General features: G+C 45.2%; 1 long non-coding RNA gene across 1 annotated transcript in view; it reads left to right on the forward strand.

Moving 5' to 3' along the window:
* LOC146868473 (uncharacterized) overlaps window positions 1-20,415 on the forward strand; it is a 104,235-nt gene extending 83,820 nt beyond the window's left edge. The window contains exons 2-3 of the long non-coding RNA XR_014966250.1: window positions 18,908-19,288; window positions 20,000-20,415. This is a non-coding gene — a long non-coding RNA (uncharacterized LOC146868473). The remainder of the gene's footprint in view (window positions 1-18,907; window positions 19,289-19,999) is intronic.
* Window positions 20,416-21,010: the final 595 nt, after the last annotated feature.

Below are 21,010 nucleotides of genomic sequence, written 5' to 3' on the forward strand. Positions count from 1 at the left end.
GTCTCAAGCCGAATGTCTGGGTCTGGATCTGACGTTGACCGTGGGGCACACATTCCCGCTTCCACTCCCATTTTCTGTGCACATTTAAAAAAAATTAAACACCAGCAAAATTTGCGACAGATGAGCTCAAACAAAAAATTCAAAAAGTTGTGTTTCAGCTACAACTTTTTTCGACAGGTTGAGGGCATGTATGTGAACCTCTACAGGATAACATTTTTGGTTTTGCACTTTTATATAGCGTGAACTTGACCTGAAGGTATTACACAATTACATTACACAATGCCACATTGTTTTTTTGGTTAGGAATCAGGAGATTTGTTGATACCACTATGCAATTAGAGAACCTGGGCTCACCCTTAAACAAACTCTGTGATGTCACTCAGATCACTTTATACCTCTGTATCCTATTTTCATTGATCATCCTCTTCGCGTGCACCTTGAAGTAATTAAATTTAGATTGTGCTCTATGAGAAAACTTCGGTTGTCTATAGTTTAATAAACTATAATGTTTCAACATTTATGACACCAACATTTGCCATACTTAATTGACACAAGGCAACTGACGTCTCTTGGTTTATTCATGGCATCACCATTCTTGGATTCTAAGCTCATGTTTAGAAAGTTTCACTTTTAAAAACACGCTTTTTAAAAATTACGTCTCTATCATAATTTGACACAATGTTTACTTAATAATTTAGCAACCAAATCATTTGGTGGCTCAGCGAATAATTCTGTGACTCTTAGGGCCAAGTCAGACTTCCTGGCTCGGCTCTGGTTCGGATTTCCCTATCAATTTGCTGACTCGTGCAACTCTTTTATGTAAATGCAGAGAACACACCTACACTAAAATATTTATCATACCTGTGTCCTTTAAAACGCAGCAGTTTTGGACGTAAATGCATCCCCGTCCATACTACAGCAACAATTATGTGATTGGAGTTAAAGGACTGTAAAAGACATTACTGAGCATCCCATTTTAGGAAAACAACCAAGATGTGCTAAAGACGGAAAATGTCCACAAAAATCCTAAAAGATACTTAGAGTGAGGGGCCAGAAAGTTCTGTGACAAGAAAAGGGAAAATGTGAGTGTAAATCATGGAAAGAAGCATTCAAGATATCAATTTCAAGAAGCAGCAGGTGGAGAAGGAGAGATCCACAAAGTTGGAGATGGTAGCCCGGTGGCATCCAATTCTACTGCTAAGTAAAGCCTCAACATATATAATGGATGAAGGACTGTTGCCTATGTATCCGCTTAGCTTCTTACATTATTAGCTTTGTTGTTTGATTTCTCAAAAGGACCATGATGGGTACTGGTTTGCCGCTCATTACTATTTCTCTCAGAAAGTTGGGCGAAGGGCTTAATTTGAGCTGGTGGTTTCCGTACTTTCGGTGTCTGCCTTTGACCTTGCTGTCTCTTGTGGTCTGCTCTGCATCCTCTACACACCTGCTATTTGTATTTGTTGCATCCTTTTGAGGCCTAACTTAGTTGTGTTGTCAGCCCTCTAGACTCCATGGGCCCAATTCACAGAACTAACTTAAGACAAAATCCTAATCTTACTACCATTTTGGTATTCACAGAAGGCACTTACTCATTTTGGTATTCACAGAATGCACTTACTCATTTCGGTATTCACAGAAGTTAGGAGTCCTAACTTTAGGAATCCTAAATGCCTTCTGTGAATACCGAAAGTCTTAAAGTTAGGATTTTTCTCAGTTTAGGTGTAGTATAGTTAGGACTCCTAACTTTAGGACTCCTAAACTGAGAAAAATCCTAACTTTAAGACTTTCGGTATTCACAGAAGGCATTTAGGAGTCCTAAAGTTAGGGCTCCTAACTTCTGTGAATACCGAAATGAGTAAGTGCCTTCTGTGAATACCAAAATGAGTAAGTGCCTTCTGTGAATACCAAAATGGTACTAAGTTTAGGATTTAGTCTTAAATTAGTTCTGTGAATCGGGCCCCCAATGTCTGACTTTTGCATGCGGTCCTGCCTTTGTCCTTCTTAGGCCTATTCCTGTTACCTACCCTGGGTTCTCCAAATGCCTGACTTTTGCATATGACCCTATCTGCATCCTTCTTAGGCCTAGCCCACTCCTGTTGTCTGCCCGGCATGCTCCATATGCCTGCTTTTCCCAGAGAATAAAATTTGCAATGGGCACAGGTGACTACTGCTCTGTGCATGCTGCAGAGAGGCATAGGATTGGATGAGCTTGTATTCTGAACACCTTTCTGATCACCTGACAGGCATTGTGAGCCTCACCTCCACAGCTCTCAACCATGGCCCAATAACAACACCAAGAGGTGACTCAGAAAAAGGTGCTCACTATAAACAGTGCCACTGGAATGATGTGATTCTGATGCAGTGGCGTTCTATGCATAATTTTGAAATTCCATAATTGCCACATCATCCATCATCTACTGCATAATCTGCAGATTTTAATAAAAAAAATGTTTGTAGCTCAAACAGGTCCAAAGTTACTCAAAATAGGGCAACACGTATTCCTGCGCACTGAAAGGCCATTCACAAAGGTTTTTCTGGTCATCTTTCAGTTGCTTATTACCATAGTTGGGTGTTAAATTGGTTCTAATAAGGTGAAATCATTTCCCAGACAGTGATACCATGTGTAAAATTGACAAAGTATTAAATACTATCACCAAATGTGCTGCACCCTGCCGCATAATTTCCCTTTGTTGCAGCATAGTTTAGTCATCTCTGCTACATAATTTGGCCTTACTCTGCCACATAATTTCAGTGTGCCTGACTATAAAAACTACATGAACACAACATCCCTTAAAAGTAATTAAACCACGTGAAATGTAAACAGAAGCTACATCACTGACATGAATTGCCTTCATATTTTAACATTAATTAGAAATCTATCAGTGTTTTTGCTTGTAAACCCGTTTCAATGTCCGTTTTAAATTTCTGCCGGGGTTTGACACCGGGAGGTATCCGGCCCACTGAAAGCCGAGCCACAGCCTCAGTGTTTTCTTGTGCACAAAGGTCACATCTAAAGCTAGCATCCTCCTTATGCTTGGATACCCCATGCTCTGCACGGGATAGGCGCAGGTGTCACCCAGGGTCTCTCTGGACCCTTCTTCTCAGTTGCAGGGCTGTCTCCCCCTCCGCTCCCCCCCCCAACCCGCCCCCCCCCCCCCACACACACACACTCCACGGCGCCTTCTCTCCTGGTAGCTCCGCGGGTTGAGCAGCACTGATGGCTCCCACTCCTGCCTCGTCCCTGCTCCATTTGGAAGCAGCGGGAATCCTGCCTGTCAGCGGCTGTCCATGAGAGAGATTGCGGTGGGAAGACAGCAGCACTTATGAAGAATTTCCCTTCCATGACCTCGCAATACTGTTCTGCCTAAAGGGAAAAGAGCATCTGCAGTCGCGCTATTTGCATAGGCGAGTGTGTTTCAATGATAAACCGGGCGAGCCGCGGCACCAGCACGAGGCGTCCTGCCTGCCAGCGGCTTCAGGAGACGGAGTACCCCCGCAGTACTTCACACCTGGGAGCCTTTTCTGCAGGGCATCTCTGAGGACCACGCCGACTGCGCGGGGATGCTATGAGTCAATACCGAGGCCACCTAGCCCCGCTGCCACCCCAGGCCTCTTTCTTCCACCATTCTGCACTTCCTGTCTATTCCCTCCATCGTGCAGGTTCTCTATCACTTGCTTTTTCCATTGGGCACTGTTATCTTTTGCTTCCAGTTGTTTTCTCCATTTCTCATTTTCCCGCTCTGGGTCAAAGTCTAGTGATGAAAACTAAGTCCTGGGATGCAACAGGTGTTTGTGCCCACTTTTCGCACCCCTGTGGGCACTTTGGTATTACAGAAGGGGCCGCAGACACTTGTGCGTCGCCCCTTCTGTAATACAGATAGAGCTGGTGCAACAAAGCACCAGCGCTATCATCAGAGAGCGTTCTCTCATTTGCATCAGGGCGTTGCTCAAAGCAAGTGAGGGAATCCCGTTGCCTCTGTGCCTGCTTCGTTTTATATATATTATAGGCACGGGAGCACAGGCAAAGAAGCTGTCATGAGGCGCCCTGACAGTGCGCCACCTAAAAGGGGGTGCGGTGCACTGTCAGTGCACTCCCTGATGGCAGCCCCCTGATGGACCCCCAGACATCCCCTTGCAGGTGGGTTCAGTCATTCACTGCACTTGCCTGCAAGGCCGTTGCGGCCTGTGCATGTAAGAGAGGTGAGGCCGGGTTTGGGGGGATTCGACAGACAACGAAGAGGGAAAATGGAATAAATATTTAATTTTCCCTCATCTCCGTCTGTCAAAATCCCGCCCACCCTGCTCCACCGCTCTTACCTGCTCAGGCCTCTGCTGCTACAAGGGGATCTCACATTCCCCTCAGAGTGCAGGCAGGTTTCCGCCTGCACTGTGAAACACGGAGCGGCTTCAAATCAGCCACTCTGTTTTTAACCTGAATGCTCTGTTTCCAGGGTGGCACGAGTGCACGGCTGCCCTGGAGGCAGGGCATTCAACCTAATACAGCGCATTTTCCTTGTTTGCGCTGGGTGCACATTTTAAAAGGTGCGCCCGGCGCAAACAAGGAAAATGTGCTGTATCTGTCATACAGCCCCTGGTCTCCAAACATGACTGCCGGTGCTACCACCAGCAACCACCGGCACAAATGAAACAGTGCTGCCAGTGAGAAAGAGAAACAACGCTCTCCTTTGTAGAGGAGGTCCTAGATGCAGGCCATGCCCTGTCTATTGCTATCCTGAGTCACAACCTATTCCTCTCCCACCATCTGGAAACATTTCCATAGAGAGCCATAGAGAGGGAGGTGGGTGTCATCAGCCTGGAGCTGGTGAACTTCAAGCCATAACCTGTGGAGAACTGTATTGTGTTACAGAGTTTGTATAGCGCCTCATTTCTCTGATGACGCCCTGAAGGTCTTTTGGGAGTCCGAGTATGAGTATGAGGTTACTGTATTCAGTATGCTTGACTGGCCTGTTTTTTCTTTGAAAACAACCTGTCCTTTCTTCTCTCCCCAGTCTCTTCCGCTGCACACCTTTTCTTGCCCTCTGCGTCAAGCAGCATGGTCCAGCAGGAGTGGTTTAATTCTTGCATTATGTTCTTTTCGTTTGAGGAACTTGAATGCTTCTCAAGTCGCTTGCCCCATCTGCCTGAGGTTCACAAGATGAGCCCCACTGTTCGCCTGACTATTGGGTTCCTAGAGTCTGTCTTGAAAGGTCTGGAAATTTCTCCTGCAGTGAAGAGAATAAGCGTTATTTGTGAACATATATAGCACAAACTTATTTGATTACTCATAAATTGCACCCCATATTCTTGTCTCCTCCCGTTCATAATATACTGATTGATTAGTCAGATATCTGGCATGATGACCTGAATACGATGCTCTTGTTTGTTGAACCTAAACATCTTATCCAGGATTTTTGCTTTACAGTTGGCAGAATTCAGTATTGACGACCACAGACCACTCTTTAGGAATGTTGTTGTTTTGCATGTTTATACTGTGACTAGGTTATAAACCCTATGACGAGATATTGTGTCCGGGAGTTTACATTTGCCTTTGACTAAAGCTGATTGGCAGATCCCAACCTTAACCATTGAATTGAGCATCTTTCCTTAATGATGAGGTACTACAAACTCACTCTTCATGATCAGATGTCTCCTATGGCCTAACCCTCACTCCAGATCCCAGTCCACTTATAACATCCTTCAGCAGCGAGCCATGGTGAGAAGAATGAGGTCAACTAAGAGTGAGAACTGAGAATCAATCCCAGGATGTAGCTGTACCTGAGAAGTAAAGATGGACTGAGTTGATTAAAAAAGATCAGATGTACATTTGGCTTTAGCCTTCTCCTTTATAAGTTACAGACCTATAGGGTATGAGATATGTAATAACCACATCACTAACACTTAGGCATTTCTATGACCTGTTGCTTAAATATTAAATGCTCATCCATTAAACATTTCTCTTTCTAAATATAAATATTTTATAAATATATATATTTTATTTACTGAAGTAACAAAGGTTAAAGAGATGTTATAGCTAGATGAAAATGTCAGTTAAAACATACTGTTTTAAACTAACAAAACCATTGAAGTTCGCCACTTAGTCATCGCACGTAACTATAACTCGTGCACTAAAGTAACTATAACTCACCATCTATAAAGTTTTCATCAATGATTTCATTTCAGATGTTGAGGTGATGTAATCAATGATGCTATCAAACATATCTTGAGTGATGTAATATGGGAGGAAATTAGCAGTGCATGGCGAGGGTGAAACAAATTGTCATAACATTTTTTTTTTAAAAAAAGGAAAAAATAAGTTTTTGGCCCTCTGGGGCCTCCACCAGGCCTAGAGGGGAGGGTGTTCCTACCCTGCCTCATTATATGCTTTTTGTAACCTTTTTTCCAGCACTCCAGACTGAGTTCTGAATCCTAAGATGGCTGCTGGCACATCGTTGTTAATGTGGTGGAAGCCAATCAGATCTTGTCTCTAGATCTGCCAGCCTGCGAATCCTCTGCAGTGTGAAATATCTATACATTTTGAGGCTTAACTTCTTAAAACTACTGAAGGGATTTACACCAAATCCAAAAGCACACTTTCTGGACCAAGATCTAGCTTTCTGCCAAATTTGGTGTAAATCTGTTCAGCTGTTTAGGCTGTAGCTGTGTCTAAATTTCCAATGGAAAAATGATTGGGAAAAATGCATTTAAGGACCCCCTTTTTCTAGGCCGACAATTGACGAATCACCCTGAAACTTTCTAGAAAGGAGCTGAGGTGGATAAGACTATTGATTGGGGAAGTTTTGTGAAAAGTCATCAAACTGTGCAAAAGTTATAAGCAAACCAAAAAATGCTTTTTATATGGAAACATGGTCCTAACTGTAACTAACACATGCATATTACATTCTGCATGGTATGTGATGAGTGTAATATGCAGTGGCGGCTGGTGACATGTGAAAGTGGTAGGGCGTAAAATGTGTGGTGTAGAGCACTATGGAGAGCGAGCGAGACTGAACAACCTAAGGTGGGTTCTCCCTACGAGAATATTTTGAAAAAAGAGTGGGCAAATGGTCCATTCTCAAGCAAATTAAAAAAAGCAAGAAGGTTAATAAAGCAATTGTGAAAGTGCAGTTATCTCCAACAGCTCACCTTTTGCACTTGTTTACATAGGCATGCAATGATTAGAACTCGGGCATCTGTGGTCCACAATCAACAATTTACTTTACCTACAATATATATTATTAGTAATTATTATTAATATTAGCCTTTATTTACCAACCAGCAATCAAACAAGTCAGTTCCACTGCAGTTCCACAGACAAGCCTAAGCACTGAGATTGTGCAACATGAAAAGCATGCACTTAAACTCTTTCAAGTGCAGATACATCTGAAGCAAATGTTTCTGAAGCTAGGCCCTGCTGGCACGCATCTCCGAGAAGCATTGGCAGCAGTGTGTATGCTTCTCAGAGGTGCGTGCCAGCATGCCCTAGCTTCAGAAACATCTATCCACAAGATAGAAATGTTTCTGAAGCTATTCTGAATCTAGTCCCTGTTTGGCACCCATCTCCAGGGACATCTTAAGGATTTTGGGACCCTGGGCCAAACGTATTTAGGGGGCCCCTGTTAGGAACAGCTTTAAATATATGATCCAGTTTCAGCTGTTTCATGCCCTCTTTTACCAGGTCATTGACAGTGCACTGGCCCACTGGTCCAAATTCTAAATGTGTTTAAATCTAATATTCATGGATAGTGGTGTGATTTCAATATTGCAACACAACAGCAGCTCACTAATATTAATGCAAAAATCTCTGTAACACCCTCCCATTTCTCATATGTTAGGTCCTGTTTTGATCTAAAAGAAACTTTTTTTATGGATGTTGCATGAAACAAACACAGTTCTTTGCAAAATGTCTGTATTAGGCTCACACATCACCCACATTAAAATAAATGAAAAGGAAAACGGTATTTTAAGAAATCGGTTTAAGAATTATTAAAGGTCATCAGGGCAAGACTCTGCAGAAGGAAGCAGGCTGTATCAGGGGGCCCCTGAAAGGCTGGGACCCTCTTGTTCCCAGCTGTCTGAGGACTGCTCTTAATCTGTATGCATATGTATGTCCCCCACCTATGTAGATTTATGTATTATTTGGCAACATTTGCAGTTACCAGCTGTAGGATAACGGGCACCTATTTGACACATAAAGTACCACAGCCATGAGAATTAAATAAAATAAGCAAACGCCACACACCGATAGCTGCTCGTGTAAAAACCTGAGCAGTAACAAATATACTGTAATAAATAAAGATGGGGAAAGTGTACAAACATCCTTTGACTTTGTCTGCTGCTGTAGTGTTTTCTGCTCCCTTTCATACCAAGTTCCATTCTCGCTAACCTTTTGCTTCCAATTCCCATCCATGTGCACAACACCAACACACGAACCCAAAAAGTACTCTAAAAGTGAGTTGTTCCTTCTCATTTTACTCGGCAATATTGCGGTCCTGGTTTTCTGTTCCTTGTACTTACATGTTGAAAAATTAGGCTTTTTATTTAAAAATGTCATTGCTTTGTTCCCGGAGCGACAGCCTTTTTACCTATGGCCCAGGCCTACATGGGTAAGAGTTGCCCCTTGGCCCATCAAGGTTTTGTCGGGCAGAGTGCTACTACGTTTTGCCAGAAAAAACCTTGCTGGGAGAAAAAGACATTTATTTGCCTAAATTTTGTTTTAGGAACCAGCAGCGAGGATGCCAATAAATAAAGTATGTGCGTACAGTGTACAAGTTGAAACTATGCAGGCTCAAGACATAGCATTTCAGGTCTGCCCGGTCCTTTCAACCAGGCCCTTTGCTTCATGCTGTTGGTATGTGCATGACAAGGAAAGGACACAATAATATTGTGTTGTGTTGGCTTCTGGAAAAAAATGAGAGTGTCTTACCCTGCCTTTGAATATTAATTCCAGAGTCTGCAGTTATTATTCAAAGGCAGGGTAAGACTCACTGCAAAAACCCCAAGCAATGCGGTGCACGGCATATCACAAATTGAAATAAACACGCAGTCATATTACTCACAAGTGTCGGTCTGAATCCTTATCCTGGGACCTGTGTGCGTCTGCAGCAGGCTCTCATCAGAAAGAGTAGGAGGACACACATTGCCAATGCCAACTTAATGAAGTTGTGCGCCAGGCCTCGAATCGGCTCAGGGGGCTACCACGACGATGAGGTCAGGCCGGCAGCTGAGAGCTCTCCTCTCGACTCTCTCTCTCCATGGTCCCCTGTGTGTAATGGCGTAAGCCTATGCCCAAAGAGCGGGAAGGGGGAGAGAGAGGCTGAGAACTAGGGCATATTGACCAATCCAATGAAGCCGTGCAGTAATTTGTGAATATGCTCCCCACGCTCCGGGCATGGACATGCCCAGTCGCGGCTCACGCTCCAATACTCGCGGGGGGAGGGAAGGGGGGGGGTGTTGGGGGTCGCGCACGGCGCGGGGAAATTAATAAAATAAAGCACCCTTAGAAAAGTGCTCTCACCCCAGCCAGGCAACAATCCGCTGTGACTGCACTGCAGTATATACTTTGCGCCAGACGCCAGTGCTGGTTTCCCTCCTGAACAGCCAACGTGAAACCTGCTGCGCGCTGATTCTCCCGGAAATTAAAACGGAGCTGCGTAGACGACAAACTCTTCCACAGCCCACTCCCGAGCTTTCAAAATCCAATCAGCATGAAGGGAGTGCTTCTGTTGTTGCCACCCACTTCACTTTGATCATGTAGGCCAGCCCTGCCTCTTACCATTTATTTCAATGGGGCTCTGCTGAAAACGCCTGGGCTTCAGCATAAGCGCCCCATTGAAAAGTAAACCATTGCTGCTTCCTCCGGCCACTCCCATCATCCTGACATCACTCTCCTCGTGTGTATCTCGAGGGCGAGCAATAGCCCTCGCCTTTGCCACCAGCACTGCACATGCGCCGGAGCCGGACTCCTCTCTGACCTCACTCCTTCCTTCAAAAAAAAAAATAGAATTTTTATTGGAATTGGAATTAAATTAGCAGGAAGCACGAAGCAGTGAGCGCTTAAAGCTACTCAATGCATTGTTCATCATTCTCTCTGTTCTCGGATGCTAGTAGGGCACGCCCCGCTTTCGCCCGTCGCCAAGTTTAGTGGGGCAACGCCCCTTTCGCCCCTATGCACCAGCCGCCACTGGTAATATGTAATTTATTTCCATTGTTGCATGTGGGGAGGGGTCATGATTCACGGAGGACTACTACACTGATAATGTCAACAGCCACCAATTTTGCACAGTAAACTGAAGTTAGCTGTTTCATTGTAAGGCAGCACACCCTTGCTACCTGCCATTGGGAGGGTAAGCAGTAGGAGCCAGAGACAGGGACAGGACATCCTATTTATTCCTTGTACCTTTGCAAGTGAAGCTGTCTGTGAGATGTCTTCTCTTCCTATACATCTTGTATGGCGCACATTGGAGGTACTAATCCTAAAAGGTAGGATAGACTGGAGGTCTGTCATAATCTCTCCTAATTAACCAATCATCTTGTTCCATTTCTCTGTACATCTGGCTGGTGTGTTAGCTCCTGGTTGCTTCTCTTCTAATGTTTACAAGTGCTGCATTGGGCTCTTCCGATGAGACACTGCATATATGGCATCTTTGCAAAGACCAACTCTGCCAGGACACCAATGGCCTCACTTACAGGTATTTTACACAGGGCAGCACTGCAGGTCACTTTGCTGTGCTGCCCTGCGTCAAAATAAAAGGGCAGGAATGCCCTGCATCTATGAGATACCGCGCATTCCTGTCCTCTTTCATTGCGCAGGTGCACAAATGGCTGGGAATGCAGAACAAATCAAAACATTCACCCCCAGTCATGAGATCTGGGTTAAATCCATCATTCTTTTGCTCATCATGCCACCCCAGTTTAGACCTGGCCATATGCAAATCAGTCTTGACCCTGTGCCTCATGGGAACAGTCCAGCCCAAACTGCCAAGCCAGGTCCTCCCTGGACCGGAAACAAGCATCCTAGGACCGGTTTTGGGGTTTCACCCCTCTTCAGCCAGGATAGCTTGATTCCAGTGGCACAGTGAGCCCAGGACCCACGTCTGGGCATACCTGGCGCACTTAGGGCGAGAAAGCAAAAGACACACAATTGATGGGCGGAATGCAGAACAAATCAAAATATTCACCCCCAGTCATGAGATCTGGGTTAAATCCATCATTCTTTTGCTCACCATGCCACCCCAGTTTAGACCTGGTCATATGCAAATCAGTCTTGACCCTGTGTCTCATGGTGATTGCATATGGCTGGGTTCAAACTGGAATGGCATGGTGAGCAAAAAAACGATGGATTTAGGCCCAGATCTCTGTACTGTGGTGAATGTATGACATTGTTCTGCATTCTGCGTTCTGCATTCTGTCCATCAACTGTTGTTTCTGCATTTGTCACCCCGAGTGGGGCGGGTATGCCCAGACGAGGGTCCCGTGCTCTCCATGCCACGGGAACCAAGCTATACTGGCTGAAGAGGGGTGAAACCCTGAAACCGGTCCTAGGATGCTTGTTTCCAGTCCAGGGAGGACCTGGCTTGGCAGTTCGGGCTTGACTGTTCCCATGAGGCACAGGGTCAAGACTAATTTGCATATGGCTGGGTTCAAACTGGAATGGCATGGTGAGCAAAAAATGATGGATTTAGGCCCAGATCTCTGTGCTGGGGTAAATGTATGACATTGTTCTGCATTCTGTCCATCAACTGTTGTTTTTGCTTGTGCCAATGCAGGCACCCTTGCACCATGGTGCAAGGGGTCCACGTTGTAGCAATGATTGTTTTTGTGCTGGAATAGAAACCTTGCTGCACAAAAGCATTAACTGGAGGTGTTTTCCTCTTAGCACACATAGAAAGAGAAAAGGTATTTCTCCTTGTTTCACCACCCCAGGGGAGGCGCACAGTTTTGATGCATTCCCAGATTTATGCTATGTTGTAAATCGGGGAATGTGTCAAAATCCATGGGCGTTCCATGGGAGCACCCACTGCAATGCCCATGGCATACCTCACTGATGAATTATGAGGCAACACAGCGACTTGCGCTGCGTTGCCTTACACCACATCTAAGAGGCCATGAAAAGCCATACAGAGTGGCTTTGTGTGGCCTCATCTATATGGGTCTGCACTCTGCGCTGCCAGAGCATCAGAAAAAGTGATGCCCTGGCAGTGCACGGGGCTTGTAAGTAAGCCCTCAATAGTCGGAGCAGGCTCACCAATATATATGATACCATATGATTACAAATTGATTTAAATAAATGTATCAGTATTGCACAGAAACACGTTGCTCTGTTCTGTGTTTGTGTTGTGCTTGCTACATGTTTGTCCACTACTACCACGAAAGGGCACTGCAAATGACTGTGAACAACCGTTCACCATCCAGGATGGTGTCCTTGCTGGAGCTACCTCTTGCTCAGTGGCATCGCAAGGGTGCTGTGAGATCCGAAGCAAGCAAGGATACGGAGCACCCATGCCCTGATTAATAGAAACAAACATCTTTAACTTGGGTGCAGTGGGCCCCTCACTCCTGGGGCCCGGGTTCCTCTTCACCTGCTGCTCTGTTGACAGGAACTCCCCAGCTCCAGTCTATTGAGCCTCAAAAGCAGGTGATATAGCATTCTGCTTTTTAATGGCGAAATTAGAATTAAAAAGATATTTGTATGTTTTCGCATTGTACACTTCACGCAACGTTTTACTCGTCCCCGCGAACTTCTGACAGAGGTCAATGGTACATCTTTCCTCCACCACGGTTGTTAAAACCTTCATTCTGTTTCATAATCTGGTCTTGCCATTGGCGTCTGCCTCAGAACGGGAGTGGTGGGACGGGGATGGATTAAAATAAATAGACAAACTTACCTTCTCCGCTGCACGCTTCTTGCACCGCTGCACGCCTCTCCTCCGTCCGCGGGGCGCTGGAAGCACCAGAAGCACCCAAGCTTCCAGACTCTCCCAGCCAATCATAACGCTGCAGGAGCAACGTCGTCATTGGTCTGAGCATCCTGTTTAGACGCTTAGGCAGTGCCTTGGAGCCTGGGCATATTCTCCACAGAGCTGTGCAACACATCCCAATGGAGAACATGCCAAGTGCACATGACGATTTGGCTGGCCCTAGAGGGCTGGCGAAACCGTCATGTGCACTTAGAGGAGTGCAAACCACTCCTCCTCTGCTCTGGCATCAGAAAGCCCAGCCCTGCCCCGACTCCTGCATAGAAAAATATAATGATAATAACGTCCTGTTATTATCATTTTCTTTTATGCACTACTGAAATAAGAGTGGGGCGACGCTCCTTCACCTTAGCTGAGGCAGTGTGCCTATTGGAGCCCAGTGGCAGTGTGTCTATTGGAGGCGTTGGGGCGTTGCCCCACTAATGTCACGGCAGAAATCGTTCTACTTCTGATGCTAATTGCAGCAATCAGGACTCCTGATTGGAATTAGCGTCAGAAGTAGAACACGGACGCTGAAGGGGGTGGGGCTGAGGCAGCACTCTCAGGGTTGAGTGACAGCACGCTAGTGCGCATGTTCATTTTTGGGCTGATCATTTTTACGATCAGCCCGAATATGCACACTAGCCTTCCCCTTAAGCGACCGAGGGTTGCTTCATGCGCAGCCCCCGGTCTCCTAATGGGCAGGTAGTATCCCTGCCCTCAACCAATCCTGGTGCTGCTGGAGCAGCATCTGGATTGGCTGAGAGGCAGAAGACGTTGAAGGCGCCAATGCACCGTACCCTGGCCCAGGAGCAGACAGCAGAGGCAGTGCGGTCACGCCCAGTCAGGTAACTTGAAGTTTCTTTTTTTAAACTTTATTTTTAACCCCCACCAGCCTCCCCACCACCGCACGACCACCCCCCCTCCGAGACCCCCGCGAGTATTGCGAACCGCGACTGGGGAACAAAGTACAAGAGAGCTGCTGCTCGGAGGTAAACCACTTCTTTATAACGCGCGGTGTAGCTTCTATTTGAATTTGTAACTTACAGTAAGAAAAACTATCCCGAATTTCCTGTTCAAAGTTTGCCAGCGCCCAACTTACTATGGCGGGGAAACAGCTTCGAAGCGCTTTAAAGTTGGTTTTGCATTTGAGCGAGTGCCAGCCGCATTGTATTGTAAAATAAAGTAGTGCAGTAAGTTTCACAGTAGTCCACACTAGCACCCAGTGGACTTGTGCACACCACAGTGTCAAATCTGGTAGGGTTTGCTTTTTTATCGAATTTAGGACCTTAGTTTGTTGCTCGTTTCGTTCTTGGAATCATAGACAGGGATAATCGCCTGAAGTACCAGATGCCACTTTTTGTTTAGAATTTCATGCTTTAGTAAAATGACTAGTTACAAATGATGTGCCCTCGCTCCAGCTGCTAACTTGATCTGTTTTTAGACATACTTTGGTAATCTTTACAGTTAGTTTTTGGAACACACTGGGAACACACTGAGATGTATGTGGCACTGTTTGTATTTTTATATTAGCGAGGATAATCCGATGTGTTTTTTTAATTTACGCTCTACACATAGAGAACGTTCTACAAAAAAACACGGAGTGGAAAGTTAGAGATAAGTTTTATTTTATTTTATTACCGGGCTGCTCCCCCCCCCACCCCTCACGAACCAGCGCTACTCTCCCTCCCCCCACCCGTCATGCTAGCCGCGACTCCACAGTCACGCTATGTACTGAATGCATGGGATAAACAGTACCCTCATCAGAGACTATTCAAAAAGTACTGCTGTGAACCCATGTCTAGAATATGTATTCTATCAGCCTGTCCTTTTATAGGTGATGTTTTGGCTTTGAAAATAATTACACTGCGATGATTATTTTCTGTATTCATGATTGTCTGATCTAACAAATTTGTCGTCTTGGAACTAGTCTCCTGACTCCGTGTCTTGCAGTGGTGTCCTGTGATCACCTTCGGTGTATTTACTTAGTTTCTTGCCAATTTGTTGAGAGCAGGGGCGGCGGTAGTTTAACTGCGTTTGGGTGCAGGCATGTGCAAGGCAGGGTCAGGACACAGAGTTCTGGCTGTTGGTATGGCAGGCACTGCATTCAGACAAGACCATCGGGGCGTTTAGTACAAACCATCACTTGTGAAAGAATAGCACACAGTGGCACAGATGGACAGAGCATGTGGTAGGCTGATGTCTGATATGCATCCGATTAGACTGACAGTTTTGCCAGTGACTGTTTTTATTAGAACAGTTTCACAATTGCTTTATTAACCTTCCTGCTATCTCAAATTTGCTTGAAAATGCACCATTTGCCCACTCTTTTTTCAAACTTTTCTCGGGGGTAGAACCCCCCCAAAACCTCCGAAGGTTGTTCAGGCTCGCTCGCTACACTCGCTCGCAACATTACAGTACGGCTATTGTTTGACGCCTCACCACCTTTAAATGTCACCAGCCGCCACTGGAGCTGCCACTGTTTTTTCCATCGTTTGAATTTCCACATGCCTTAGCTTGTATGACACCTCATCTCTTCTGAAAAGAAACCTTGTGCTTAGTCTGACCACAAAAAACTGAGCCGCTTGTGACATTAAGCAATAATCTTTAAAATCATAACCTGAACCGTACCTTGGACCAAGGATTTGGTTGGAGAAGACTGAAGTTCTTTCATGGCTCTTAGAGGCCAGAGAATATATAAAACTGAAAAATACATAAGAAAAAGGAAAAGATAAAAAATGGAGAAAGTGAAGTGGCAAACTCAAGGTGAACATGTAAAAGGCAAAAGAGATAAGGAAGGAAAAATGGTGACGTGATAGTGAAAGGAAAATAAAATGGAAGAAGGGAAAGGTTATGCAAAGAGGCGAGAGAGAGGAAAGAGCAGTGGCAAGAATTTATGAAATGAGAAAAGTAAAGATTAGACAATAACAGGAGAAACGAACTGTTTCACAGTGGAAGCACATGTATTATAGTGAATAAAAGCATTTGAGTGTGGCACATATTGCCAATGACACTTGGCAACAGATAACGCAGTAACTGAGTTTGGTGCACTGTGCGGCACTAGGTGGACAGCGTAGCACAGAGCTGTATCTACTAAGGCTGACCTGCTGCTGCTTTCATCCCCTGCACAGGCCCTGCACTTAGACTGCATTGAGTGATGCAGAGCGGCATACCATGGTGCTGAGGAGCGTGTTTGCTTCCTAGCATAGGATTTGTACTGGAAGCATACCCTTCAAGCGCACATTCCCATGTCTAGACACATTTCATAAGGATCTCAAGCACTGAATGTGTGCTGTGCACTTCAGCACACAAACAGCGAATGGGCTTTTTAAAGAAATTTAAAAGTTTCCATTGTTAATGCCAGCTCCATGCAGCCCTTCGTTCTTTGAAGACACAAATCCCAGTCTGGCTAACTCAGTAGATCACGCTTTGCGTCCAAACCTATGGGTGTCTGTGCTGATCCGCTTAAGAAACACTCACGTGAATCCCCTTGGTGCTAAGGGATGCAAAGCTGCAAATGGCACCTTTTCAGCTCAAAATAACCAGTATCTCTTTCCATCACCTCACATCGCTCAGCAACACCTCACATCACTTTGCAATTGTGCAGCGCCTTGATAAATCTGGTGCTGATGTGCAACATAAATGAATGTATTCCTATGGATGGTGCAAAATGACCTACTGTCTAATTCCTTGAGTAAAGTGAATAGTTGTAGTTGAAAGACCCTGAGGTGCGGATTTTCTAATACTTGTGAACAGTGTTTGCACTTCATTCATTGGTTGTTTTTCTGTGGCTAGCATAGCATGTTGTATTGCCAGTTGATCATTCATCGGTTTCATTTTTGTGCTTAGCATAAGATGTTACAGCGAAACGTGTTGCTCATTTGGCTGTTCTGTTTTTGTAACTAGTGTAGGATGCTTCAATATGATTTGAAGCTTACTCATTGCATTACATTTTGTGCTTAGTAATGGTTGCTGCAATTCAGTTTATAGCTCATTCTTTGGCTCCACTTGTGGGAAGTTGTCTACTTCTGTTCTCATGATGTCACTTTCCAGCACATGTGTACTGTGTATGCAGAAACTATGTGACTCCAAAAGAAAGCCTGTTTGTGAAATACTATTTATTTGTGTCTTGCATTTGCCTAGTAGTGCTCACTTTTATATGGTTGTTAGAGGCATCCTTATCAACCAATTTTGTGATTCATTTTTGTTTTGCAAATAAACATTTTAAGAGTTCAATTGATCTGAGCACCAAGTTTCTTTGACAGATATGTTTCAAACATCTATTTAAATCCTGATTAATATTTTTTTATGAAATAGTCTGAATCCACGTGCATTTGAAACAGCCCTACTTTAGACCTTCAGGCACTGGGCCTTTTCCAAGTGACTGCTTGCTCCTTGTTCAATACTTTGGTTTCAGGGCTGGGCATTGTCTGGTTGCAGTGCTTAATTTGTAAAAGAATAAGTGCTAGGCCAAAAGTTTAGCTCAGAAGCCGGCAGCTAGCACTATTGAAGGTTGGGGTGCCAAATACCAAGGCTACATAGTCTTGATTACACCTCAAGGCTCCTTCATCCACCACCACATTCTCCCTCCCTCTTTATCTCACTCTTTCAGGGTTTTTTTATCCCTGTTTTCTCCCTTTTGTCACTGTTTTTCCATCTTTATCTTCCTCCTTCTTTTCTCTTTTGCGTTAGTCTCTCTCTTTATTTAGTTGAAAGTATGTTGAAGAAAAATAAGTGTTGGACCCTAAAAATGAGTTCCTGTAGGCCAACACCAGCCCAGATTAGGCACTATCAGGCACATGCATCAAACCTTTTTGCGATCGCAAACGGTGCGAATCGCAAAAATAGGCCGTTTGCGATCGCAAAAGTCAGTGTTGAAATGCATCAACTGTATATTTGCGAAAATCCATTTTTTCGCAAATATAAGGAATCGCAAAACATTCTGCGAATCAAATAGCGAATCGGTATTAGCGTGTCCGAATTAGCGAATCGCAAACAACGATTCGCTAAATGTATGCATGACAAATCGCAAATAGCGATTTCCATGAAAATCGCAATTTAGCGATCGCTAAATAAGAAGGATCACAACCAGGTGGTAATCATGAGTGCAAATCACAGACAGGTGAAAACCAACTGAAACCCATTTAAACACACCCAGAATGAGCCAGCACTGTTCACAATGGCAGGGATTTACCTGATGGCGAGGAGGATGAGGCTGCAGGCTGCCGCACAGAGACGGAGGCGAATGAATGAGCGCATCTTCAGAGTCCGCATAACTTTGCTAGGCCAGCAAGAGGATGAGATATACGACAAGTATAGGCTCAATGCAGCAATGATCCATGATCTAATCAATGAATTGGACCCCATAATGCAACGACAGACACGTAGGACCAATGCCATCCCAACGCATGTGCAGGTCCTATGTTGCCTACACCTTCTGGCGTCAGGCAGTTTTCAGGGGGTCATTGCTGTTGCGGGAGGTGTGTCACAAAGCGCACTTTCAAGAATATTGAAAGCATTCCTTGATGCCATGATGGCCGTGATCGGGTCTCATATCAAGTTCCCTACCACCGCGCTTGACCTTGCAAAAACCAAACAGGAGTTCTACCAGATAGCTCGTTTCCCACATGTTTTGGGTTGTATTGATTGCACCCACGTTGCAATATGTCCCCCTGCAACACAGGAATATATATATAGAAATAGGAAATCTTACCATTCCCTCAATATTCAGGTCGTTTGCAATGCCAAAAACATTATCACTGACATTGTTGCGCAATTTCCAGGGAGTGCACATGACTCTTATATCTTCAGGCAAAGTGGCATACACACCCGTCTTGTCAGGGGAGAATTTGGAGAGGGACATCTGCTTGGTAAATATGTGTTATAGTTTATCACTGTCATTGTACGTATGTCAATGTGAAGCTGCCACTGACTCTTTGCTCCATTACATGTAGGTGACAGCGCATACGCCTTGCGTAATTACCTAATGACGCCTTACCTCAATCCCACAACTGCCAATCAACAGAGGTACAATGCAGCACATATGTCGACAAGGAACATCATAGAGCGCACATTTGGGCTGTTGAAGAGCCGATTCAGATGTCTACATAAGACCGGTGGAGCACTGAAGTACAACCCTGAACAATGCTGCAAGATAGTAGCGGCATGTGCCATGCTGCACAACATAGCGACAAGGGGAGGAATGGACATCGAGGTGTCTGACAGCGATTCGGAGGATGGGAACCAGCAAGTGCCACAACACCATGCAGCACAAGGGGCAGGCGCAGCAGAAGGGCGTAGGAGAAGATTTGACATCACACAAAATTATTTCTGAGGTGAGTAATGATGACACAGAAACTGACTATTGCTATCAAAGTATTCTTTAATTAAATAAAATTGCCATGAGTGTTCAAGCACACTTGTAATCTGACCAGTGCAATGGACATAAGTGGTTTGCAAATGTCAATTCACTTGTCAGTCTGTGAAAAGTCAAATCCAAATAAATGGTTACGTCACCATAGTAGAATGCACTTGTACATGCCAGTCTAGCGCTTTTTCCCACGAACACCCAGACGCCTGTCAGACCCTGCATTGTCATCCGTTATGTTGGAAGCGGCGGGGGTACTGCTGCGTGTGTTGCGTCTTCCTGCAGTGCGGACTGGAACAGCCACACTACTTAGGCTTGAGCCACCCTCACTACCCTCTTCGGGCGTCAAATTGTTGGCCGCAATTGTGGAAGCATTTAGCAAATCAACTGCATTGGTGACCTGGTCCAGTGCTTTAGCCACATCGCCGCTCCAATGGCACATTTCAGTTTGCATGGTCACAGACCTACGCGCCAGCAGTGCAGTTGTCGTGGCCAATCTATTGTTTGATTTAGCAAACATTTTCAATTGCACCATTAGTTGACGATGCTGTCTCTTCTGGGATACATTTCCCTCATGCATCACCTTGCTCAGTTGCTGCACACTTTCTGACAGTACTGCTATGTTGCTTGCCATCTTGCCAACTTGCAATTGTACTAATCGTGTGTTTTTTGTCTGCAGGCGCTGCATACGGAGCATCTGTCCCTCAAGACCACCCCAGACATCACTTGGTTGCTCCTCCTGCTGTGTCCTGAGTGCTCTTCCTCTCCTACGCCGGGCTCTGTGATTAGTTCTGGGGACCTGTGGTTGTGTTTTTGTGATGGTAGTTGTCTGGCCATGGCTGCCACCTGGTGTTGCATCAGCCTCATCATCTTCACACTCCATGGTGACTAGGGATGGAACAGTAGCCCTGCGTGACTTGGTTGGACCTGAGGGATTTATTTGCACCACAGGTGTGTCCATCTGTTCACCTGCGCTGGTGTCCTGCATGTCTGGGGAATCGCTATCCACATCTTCTACACGTTGCGCATCTGTGAGGTGAAACAGTGCAACACTGTATTATTTCATGTCTGTGATATTAATTGCACAGTAATAAATATCTGCATTTGTAAATGATTTTATACTCTATTAAGCTTTTTTGGGTTGTTACTCTGAGATTTGACATTTTAACTGCTTCACCTGACTACATCTCCCATAATGCCCCTCACCTACTGAACGCATTGTGTACTGGATGTTCAGGGTCAGCACTTGGGCTGTACTGTGGTCGAGTTCTACCTTTACATTTTGTAACACTAAGAAAACATACATTCATCTTACCTTCAGATGTGTTTGCTGCTCCGGACGTGTCCAGCTGGGTCACACCAACAACAGCTTCTGGCTGGATGGTGGATTCAATCAAGTCCTCCATGGGAGTGTTCCCAGTGTCTGTTGGTGTTCCCCCTCCTGTCTTCTTTGCCTCCTTCAGGCGGTCAGCTATGCGCACCTTAGCCCGACTGCGCAAGTCGTACCATCGTTTTTTGAGTTCTTCAATGGTGCGGTGTGTCACCCCAATGGCATTGACCCTGTTTTGGATCCGGAGCCAGATTTTCCTTTTCTCCTGCTCTGCCACTTTCAATGATGCCTTTCCAAACAGCTTGTCATGGCTGTGGACTACTCCCTCAATGAGGGTGTCAATTTCTTTTTCTGCAAATT

The sequence above is a fragment of the Triturus cristatus genome, chromosome 1_2 (genome assembly GCF_964204655.1).
Source record: "Triturus cristatus chromosome 1_2, aTriCri1.1, whole genome shotgun sequence".
Taxonomy (NCBI): domain Eukaryota; kingdom Metazoa; phylum Chordata; class Amphibia; order Caudata; family Salamandridae; genus Triturus; species Triturus cristatus.